General features: G+C 38.9%; 1 pseudogene; it reads right to left on the bottom strand.

Annotated features, from left to right (window-relative positions):
- Positions 1-1,940: 1,940 nt before the first annotated feature.
- On the bottom strand, positions 1,941-2,561 carry LOC125615986 (annotated as a pseudogene).
- Between the last annotated feature and the right edge of the window lie 5,619 nt (positions 2,562-8,180).

Below are 8,180 nucleotides of genomic sequence, written 5' to 3'. Positions count from 1 at the left end.
GAGGTAAGGAATAAAGGTAAAAATTATGAATTTCAAATATGTAGTGTTTGCAGCACGAAAGAAATAGAGCAGAATGCTTTAGAGCAGCAGTTTAATCTTTGCTGCCATTAAAATCACCTGAGTGGCAAACATACCCCAATGAGTCAGGTCCCATGGAATAAGGAAAAGATAATAAGATGTCACTACTTTGATTAGGTTAGATTTTACAGAAAAGTGAGATGACTCTCACCTATATCACATTATGTTGTATAAGTCTCCATCTTAGCAGATTACAACAGAGATTCTATTCTCCCTGCTGACCTTGAGGAAGCAAGCTGCCATATTTTGAGAGCACTTGTAGGAGGCGCATGAAAAGGAGCTGGGCAGCTTCCAGGAGTTCAAGTGGTGTCTGGCCAACAAGGACATGGAGACCTTAGTTCCTGAAGGAGCTTAGATGAAAATCTTTTCCTGTTGAGTGGTCCCTGATGAGCACATAGCCCCAGCTGACACCTGAATCGCATTCTTGTGCAAAGGATCCTGTTATGCTGTGCCTAGATTGCTGATCCACAAATACTATTAGAAAATAAATAGGTGGTATTTGTTTGATTGTTTTGTTCTTCTTTTTTTTTTTTTTTGCAGTGCTAAGAGTTGATCCTGGGACCATATACATGCTAGGCAAGTGCTACACTACTGATCTTTATCAGGATGTTATAGAATCTTAATTTAAGAGGTAGGAAGTAGTGGGAGGCCTTTGGAGGCCTTTGGTCATTGGAGGTGTGCCCCCTAAGGTACCCTAGCCCTCTCCTCAATCTTTTTGCTTTGGCTCATGATGAAGTGAGTGGGTTTTGCTCTGTCACATGCTCCTGCCATGATGTGCTGCCTTTCCACAGGTCCAAATCAAAAGCACCAACCAGGGCTGGGGATGTGGCTCAAGCGGTGGCACTCTCGCCTGGAATGCGTGTGGCCCGGGTTTGATCCTCAGCACCACATACAAACAAAGATGTTGTGTCCGCCGAAGACTAAAAAATAAATATTAAAAAATTCTCTCTCTCTCTCCCTCTCTCTCTCTCTCTTTAAAAAAAAAAAAGCACCAACCAATTTTTGACATTGTGAGCCCAAACGAACCTTTCTTTTCATATGTTATTATCTTAGGTATTTTAATGGAATGATGGAAAGCTGACTAGCACACTTGGCATTCTTGGGCAAGTGACTGATGGTGACCTTCCTTTGCCTCTGTTTCCTAACCTGTAAATGGAGAAAGTGATGTTACTCTCTGAAGCATATGGGTATGAAATGAGATCACATTTTTTAAATGTTCATCAGTTCCTGGGGCAGGAAACCCTCAGTAAAATGTAACTTTCCACTATAACTCCTACCTGGTAAGAATGGCCCTTGTCAAATAATTCAATAGTATCCTCTTTTAGTCTTCTTGGGTTTCTAAAACAGAATATCACTACCTAGCTCTGAAAGCTGGAACTTTAAGATCTGGGTGCTGGCAGGGTGGTTTTCTGGGGAGAATACTCTTTCTGGTTTGCATTTGATGCCTTTTTGCCATGTCCTTACATGGCCTTCACTCTGTGACCTTTCTGTCTCTTCCTCCTCTGGTAAGAACAACAGTCCCATTGGATGAGGGCCCTACCTTTATGTCCTCCTTCAACATCAATCACCTCCATGAAGATCTATCTCCAAATATAGTCACATTGGGATTAGGGCTTCAAAATGTGAGTTTTGAGAGGGACCCTTGAACTATATGCTAATTTTTAGGATGGTAGAGAATGAATCATTGTTAACGTTTTTTTAAAAATTTAAGAGTTTATTATGATTGTAAGTGTCATTTTTAAAAAAACATCAGTCCATTAAACCATGCAGAAATAAGTATGCACAAAGTCTGCAAATTAAAATATTCTTTAAACATGTTTAAGTAGATAGATTATCTGAAATTCTGGATTGCTCAATCACTTCATTATTACGCTATGGCAGCCAAGTAATTCTTAACTTCAGTTGGAGCAAGCTGCCTAAATCCAGCTTCATTGTAGATTCCAACTTCAATGTTATCTTCTGTCATTTGCCCTTCAAAACTTTCCTTTAGGGTTAAGAAGTCTGTATGAATGGCATCTTCAAGTTCCAAATCTTCATGGTATCTTTTCTCAAGGAATGTTTTGCCAATCACATAGTTTTTCCCATGGCTGTGGCCTTCCAGGCAAAGTCTGATGGATCTGACTGAAATAAATATGGTCTCCCTCCTTCCATCCACAAATAAGAAACTCCAAATGGATGACCAATACCTGCCTCGGTGTATTCTTGCATCATAGAAGCTACCCTCTGTACCTGCTGAGCAGTGGGAATCCATGCCACTAGTTCAAATCTATATGTTTGGTAATTGGTTCCACTTTGTGTACACTTTGCTCATCATACAGAGTGGGTTTCGGTTTCTTCTCAGTTGCTAATGCCACACCATTTGCAGCTTTAATTCCCACTGAAGGGGCTCCTCCAGCTACAGCAGCCAAAGCATATTCAATCTGGACAAGTTTACCAGATGGGCTGAATGTAGTCAGCAAAAAGCTGTATCTGCGCTTGTCATCTTACCCAGAGATCCCAATTGTTGACTTTTTTAGATGTGAATATTCTAACAGCATCACATGCCCGTAAATATAACTTGCTTCCCTTCAAGCTTGACTTTCAAAGCATAAACATAAAGAGGGTCATTTTTGCAAAATGTCTTCAGCTTTTGCTCAGGACTCTCCAAGTAGTTGAATGTGAATGTTTTCTATGGATTTGTCTCTTGTGTCCATCGTCTTGTCAATTTTCATTGGTTAACTGTACTTACTACACCTGTCAATCATGTTGCTGTGATTCTAGCAAAGTTCTCAACATTTTCTAATGGACTTCAAGAAGTTATGCATTTTTGTAGGTTAAAAATTTTAGTTTGAAATTAATTTGCATTGAATTTTCAGAAATTTATAATATTTTAAAATCTGAAAGAGGCTAATCTACAAAGAAAGGCATATGTTTTAATGTAATTTACTAAAGACCATTTGAGTGTGACTACAGTGACTAGTATAGATAGTACTAGTATAGATAAAGGAATTTTGGGTTTGGATTGTGGTTCCATCCCCGAAGTTTCTCTTTATATATATGTTAATGTTAAAAAAATATGAAGAAAATTCCAAAATCCTAGACCCTTATGGTTCAAAGCATTTTGAAGAAGTGGTAGCTTAATGATTATTTCCATAGCATGAAAGATCATATTTAGTTGGTCTTAGTGGGGCTGCCACTAAGCCTAAATAACTTAAATTTGAGGAAATGGTAGAAGTGAGCACTTCTAGGTGGGTCTGAGCTCTTGGCAAAAGATGTGATTTCTCCAAAGTGGGATGAAGCAGCATTTTATGGAGTTTGGAAAGGAGAATTACTCTTAAGAGGGCATTGGTCTGAGATTCAAGATCATGTTTAGGAGTCAGTGTGCCTATATAGGGAACCATCAAAGGTTTTGTCTTAAGCAATGGGAATGTCAAATTTCATGGATGTTAATAATTTCTTTCTCATATATTATCAATTCACCAGCTCTTAAAATAAAATTTGCTGCCTGTTTTACATTGGGTAAATGTAGTGGTGTGAAGAATAGACAACTCTGCAGGACAGTAAGAGATGCAGAAGAGAAATCAACAAGTAGAAGCTAAATCCATTGAGCCTGGGGAGATAGGGAGGGGGCTGGATGGCACACATCAATTTCATTTGAAGGGCCAGGTCCTCAGCTGAACACTGAGCTAAATGTCTATTTTTCCATTAGCAGAGTCACTGATTGACTATATTGATGAAAATAAAGATATTCTGGAATATTCCTCTACAGAGCTGTTAGAATCTGAAAGACATTTTACCAAAAGCAGCAGATGTGGTCCTGAAAAGTTTTGTGTAAAGTAAAAATTTGTAAACCAAATCACAGATGTCAGTTTTCATGCTTCAGGATTGAAGTACTATTTTATCTTAGCTTTTAAATAATCTTTGGTTAGCAGTGGCTAAAACTTATTCTCTCTGCTCTTTAATTAGTATTAGTCTATTATTATTATTATTTGCTTCTTCTTAGTAAATTCATTTTAGTTAAGTGGTAACCAAACTATTTTAGTTATAAACAAAAATTTTAACTTATCCAAAGTGATTTTTTTTTAAATGAGCAAAGTCAAAAGATCTTCATTATGGGAATAAAATCCTTTATTTCATCTGTTTTGTAGTTCGAATGCTAAAAACTCAGGTTTGTATACATAACCCTACTTGGCTCAAAAACCTTTAATGGGATTTAGAGACAAATGTTATGCTCTTTGCCTAAATTAGACCAATTTCTTAATCCTACTAGTTCCCTTCGGATCCTCACTTTCAACCACACCATTGTCCTTATGTCTCCTCAATTTGCCATGCACATTATCCAATTCCTCCCACCAGGGATATTTTCTTCCCCCATGACATCTGGAACAAATCCTGTTCTTCCTTCTAGGTTCACCTTCATCTCAGCTCTTCTCCTCAGGGCATTGATAGCAACCATTCCAAATCCAGGTTGATGTTTCCCTCCTTTAATCTCACAAGGCAGCTACTCTCTGACCCTCAACCACCTTGAAGTGTTTTTTAGCATTTGTATTTTAAGTTATTCACTCTACAAAGATTTATTAAACCACATTGCATACCAGACACTATGTTAGTGCCGGGGTGTGAGGTAAATAATTTTCCCTCTTCCGATTTGTAGTCTAGTCTAGTTGGGGAGATGATCACTACATCACTAACATCAGTGCCCACCCCCTAAATCTCCAATAATATCTGCATGATAATAGTTTGGGTGGATACAATGAAGGAATGCACAGGGGGTTAGAAGGAAGTGTAATGAGGAATTTGGTGTTAAGACAGGAAATGCCTTCTTCACCCCCAGGTCCTGATAGAGTGATGTTGAAGCTGAGAATCAGATAGGTTTGAATTTCCAAATAATATGACTGAGAAAGCTATTACCATAGTTTGAATCTGGAAAGTCTCCCAAAGGCCTATGTGTTAAAGCTTTAGTCCCCTATGTGGCTTTGTTGGGAGGTGGTGAAACCTATGAGAAGTGGGACCTATGGGAAGAAGTTAGGTAATCAGGAGAGTGTTCTTAAGGGGGATATGGAGACCCCAGACTCTGCTTCTTCTCTTTTTTTCTCCCTGGCCACTAGGTGAGCAGCTTTTCTCCATCATGCATTCCCCACCATGATATGTTGCCTTGTCTTAGGTCCAAAGACAGCAGGGCATTTGACAATCTTTCTACACTCATCCCTCCCTCTCTTGACCAGGAGTAGTTACTACCTTATTGTAATGATATTGAAATACTATCTGCAGTATATAAATAGATTTTATTTAAGTGTTTTCAGAGAAGTAAAATATTAAAAATGGTTTCCAAATAAGTTATGATTTCTTAATTCACTGAACTTTGGCAATAGCATTGTTTTAAGAGGGAATGGGGGAAAATATATCAGGGATTGCTTTCAGGGATTACCAGATAGTGATTATGATAACTATGTTTATTTGTAACTATATTTAAGCCCATTCATAGGCATATGTCGCATTCAAGACAAAAAACAATCATGGAGTACCAAAGTTTGCAGAGAAAAATAAACTATGCCTAGCTGTACAATCAGAATTCTTAGTCACCAATATTTTATTGGACTTCTTTGACATCTTTCTTAAATCTTTTGATAACTGCTATGGGTTGTTCAGTAGGAATCTTCCACTGAAGCAATGCAAAGCAATGCATCAGTTTCTCATGCCAATGTCAATGCAGTTGGCACAGGGAGGAGCTTTTTGATTTCTGTCTGCCTTCTCAGAAGAAGTTCCCAATCCCTGTTGAAAATTTAAAATCAGTCTCTTCAGTGGTTTTACTCATGGAGAAGGAAGCCTCTAATGGATCCAGGCAAGAACTTCCAACTACAGGCTCCTAAGGCCTGTGGGTTCTGAAGAGCTCAAGAGAATATCAGGAGTTATAAGCACAGGAAAGTCCCTGTCAGTCATCTGTGATTCCTTTCCCTTCTTCAACCCACACCTCCAATGCATCAAGTCCTGTTGTTTCTAACTCCAAAACCCATCTCTCATCTATCCAGTGTTTCCACCAAATTTCAGGCAACCGTCATCTCTTGCCTCACCTGTTTTAATAGCTTGGCTCTTCTGGTCATTCTTGTTCACTGTCTTGATTTAGATATGAGGTATCCCCCAAAACCCTATGTGGGAGACAATGCAAGAAAGTTTAGAGGTGAAATGATTGGGTTATGAGAGCCTTAACCTAATCAGTGCATTAATCCTCTGATAGGGATTAACTGGGTGGCAACTGTAGGCAGGTAGGGTGTGGCTGGGGGCATGCCTTTGGGGTTTATATTTTTCCCTGGTGAGCACAGCTCTCTATGCTACCTTATTGTCATGTCCTGAGCTGCTTTTTTTAATGCTATGCTGTTCTGCCATGATGTTCTGCCTTACCACGGGCCCAGAGATATGGAGTCAATGGACCATGGTCTGAACCTCTGAAATCATGAGCCAAAATAAACTTTTCCTTCTCTACATTGTTTTTGTCAGGTATTTTGGACACAGAGATGCAAAAGCTGACTAAAACATCTACCTACACTCCATTTTCCAAAGCTGCTAGTCTAATCTCTTATTCAACTCTTTTGATAATTTTTCATTTTGCTTTGAATTAACTCCAAGGCTTACGTTCTAATACAATTTACTATTGACATGTTCTGTCTCCCTGCTTCTCTTGCTAGCATATTTAAGCCCTCTCTCCATTGATAGCAAGCTCCAGCCTCTCTGTTTCTGTTTGTCAAATGTGCTAAATTCTGATAGGAATTAACTGGGTAGTAACTGTAGGCAGGTAGGGTGAGGGCAGAGACATATCAATTTTGATTCCCTTTGCATTTCTATCACGTAGGACAGGTCCTCACATGGTAGGCTTCCCATTACTATTTGTCAAATGACAGGGTGAAGGAGTGAGTGGTCCACAATTCCTTGCTGCTGTAGGATTTCCATACATACACAGAGTATCAGATGTCTCTGGGGAACTTGGCAAGGACCTTTCTGCCTGAAAGGATCTAGTCTATCACATCTGTATTGGTTCTTTTTTTTTTTTTTTAATTTTTATTGTTGGTTGTTCATGTATTGGTTCTTTGTCCCTGTGAAGAACTGGAAATTTTTCTGACCCAGAATTACTTGTTGGAGGTATTGCCTCTGGGAGGCCACTGTTACAAAATAAACTCCAAAAATCATGGTATTATGAGAGTTCTTATTGCTTCCTCTGTTTATCTTCCAGTGAAGATTAAGACAATTTACCGGATTAGTTAGCTCCTCCCCTTGGAAAGCTTGGCAAGAACATACCTGCAGGACAGGTAAGATCCATGAGAGGCTGGTGAAAGGATCAGACTCAGGAGCCAAGGAGAGTTTGGTGAGGATCAGCATACTGAAAAGGTGCAAAAACTTCTCCAGATTCATATTTTGACCTTGGGATGATCTTATTCATTGGCCCACTCATCTGTGATTTGAAGGTGACTAGGAATATCACTGTGGCAACTTAAAATGGCCATGGCTTTATCTGCCTTTACAGAGATCCCAAGATCAGGAAGCCCTGAAGTTATTTCTTATGGGAAGATGAAGAACCACCACATATATAGCCTTAGACAACTGTCAATGTCTGGCCGTGTTAAAAATGATGATACACAGAGAATTTTAACTTAAGTTTGTTGCTTTCCTGCTTTGGACTGGAAAATGAGGCTTCAAAAGCAGGAATCCTCATTAATTATCTTTTGGCTTTTAAATATTCATTACCCACGGCCACTTTTATCAGTGCTAACCTTTTCCATTCCTAGATACATGTCCTTTTCTATTGACTTTTGTCTCAGGAAGCTAAAGGAAAAAAAAAAGTGATCTTATAAGAACTAAACTAAAAGAGCTAGAATGGAGACAGGATTGTGGTAGGGGGTTCATGAAGGGAAAATTATAGTGAAGATTGGACATGATGAATTTGCACACTGCTAACTAAGTGAAGTTATTTCAATCTTGATTATACTATGTTTATTCAAAGATATTAATTTTGTTGGTGTCCAAGGTAAGCATGAATGAAGAGTTAGAAATCAAGGGCTTCAACCTTTGGCACTTTGATTGGGGGCATTTCACTGGACGCCTTGACCTTGAGGTTTCCCGCCAGTGAAGCT

Source organism: Marmota marmota, unplaced genomic scaffold (genome assembly GCF_001458135.2).
Source record: "Marmota marmota marmota unplaced genomic scaffold, marMar, whole genome shotgun sequence".
Classification (NCBI taxonomy): domain Eukaryota; kingdom Metazoa; phylum Chordata; class Mammalia; order Rodentia; family Sciuridae; genus Marmota; species Marmota marmota.
This window is presented reverse-complemented; position numbering and strand designations above follow the sequence as displayed.